The sequence below is a fragment of the Apaloderma vittatum genome, unplaced genomic scaffold (genome assembly GCF_000703405.1).
Source record: "Apaloderma vittatum isolate BGI_N311 unplaced genomic scaffold, ASM70340v1 scaffold9868, whole genome shotgun sequence".
Lineage (NCBI taxonomy): Eukaryota > Metazoa > Chordata > Aves > Trogoniformes > Trogonidae > Apaloderma > Apaloderma vittatum.
This window is the reverse complement of record NW_009732423.1, coordinates 14,390-16,010: the sequence shown is the minus strand read 5'-3', so window position 1 is coordinate 16,010 and position 1,621 is coordinate 14,390.

Sequence of the window (1,621 nt, the reverse complement as noted above, 5' to 3'; positions counted from 1 at the left end):
GGTTCACTGCTGGAATTACCTGTGTCCAAAATGACCTGTTTTATTAAGTATTTAGTATCTCCTTCAGTGTCTGGAAGGCCTCAAGTCTGTGAGTGAGCCCCTCCAACAGACAGAAATAGTAGGGATACTTTCTACAGAGCAATTCTATAATGGTTCTTTCTCCTGGGACATAAGTAAATCAAACTATTCTTTGGGAAAAAGCAGATGCTATGGATGGGTTACTTTCCATTTTTAGTCTGTCCTGTACCACATGAAGTTGCAACCAGTGTTGGGAATTTCCACAGAAGCCATAATTTGGCTGTGCTTGATAATCTTTTTGTCCAGCGTGGTCACATGCCCTGACAGACCAAGCTCTTCTCTTACAAGCAGTAGAATGGCCACATAGATGACTAGATAAAGCAAGAGTCAGAGACAAACCTGTTACAGGCTGATTTTGAAGATCTTGATATTCCCGGCCGCCCAGCATTTTCCCCCCCCAGCCACTGTTTTCAGCGGTATAGCTGGAGAGAATATGCATGTGTCGGATTTCCACCCAACACAGTCAGTATTTTGAGTGTTAGCTAAAAGAATCTTCTGCACAGCCACATCCATGGTTTATGAAGTATTTTGAAGAAAAGTTAAACCTACTAAGAGATACCATCTAGGCATACATGTTTATGTGCGTGCCTGTGTAGGCAGTACATTTTCAAAATAGTCTAAACCATAAAAAGTGAGGCGTGTAAATCAGCCGTCTTAGCAAAGTGAACATTTTCCTTTTGCACTGAATAGCAGCACAATAAGCACTTCACAGGACTAAACTGGGTTGCTATTAGTTCTTTGTGGTAATGTAACTGCATAACTGAAAGCCACAAAGAACTCAGCAGCAGAAAGCTACACCGGCCTGAATGTGTATTTTCAATTAACATCAAGTTCACACGGTGAAAGTGGTCCTTCTGCAGCTGAAAGGTGCTTGGCTTTTACAAATCTTTTTTTACAGCAGCAGCAGAACAACCTGTGAGTTCACATGCAGTCACACGGATGATACATATCTGGCATTGCCCTGGCATGAGAGGAGCCATTCCCTGCTCATAAGAAAAATCTATACTTCAAGACCCACTTAAGTATCTTTGAGAAGTTACTGACCAAGAGTACTCTGGGAAAAGGGTGTACTGCAGATTTTGTGGATATTCTTCAGTGTCCTCACTCCTGAGACTGTGGGCCTTGTCATGATTTCTGATACTATCAGAGAAATACTTTATGCCAGCAATATCCTCTGAGTACCTGCTATATTTGATTTCCACCAGTAGCCTTCTTTCTTTGTTTTATATTTGTTCTGTTCACTATTTACTGTCATCTCCTATTGGTTAGATGCTGTCTAGACAAACTCTAGGATAAATAAGTGGCAGACTTTTCCCCAGAGGCCCAGAAATTTCCCTCAGTTTCCCCCTACCAAAAATGTCCAATCAACAAGATACAAGACTGAAGGGAAGACAAACAGTGTTACTAGGAAATAGAAAAGATGTGACTACAGATTCCAATGCATTATTACTACCTTAATTCATTATTACTTCCCAGTTTGTCCCAGAGCATTACACAGAAGCCCACCCACATCGACTTAATGTGCAGAATGCCCTCAGACAAA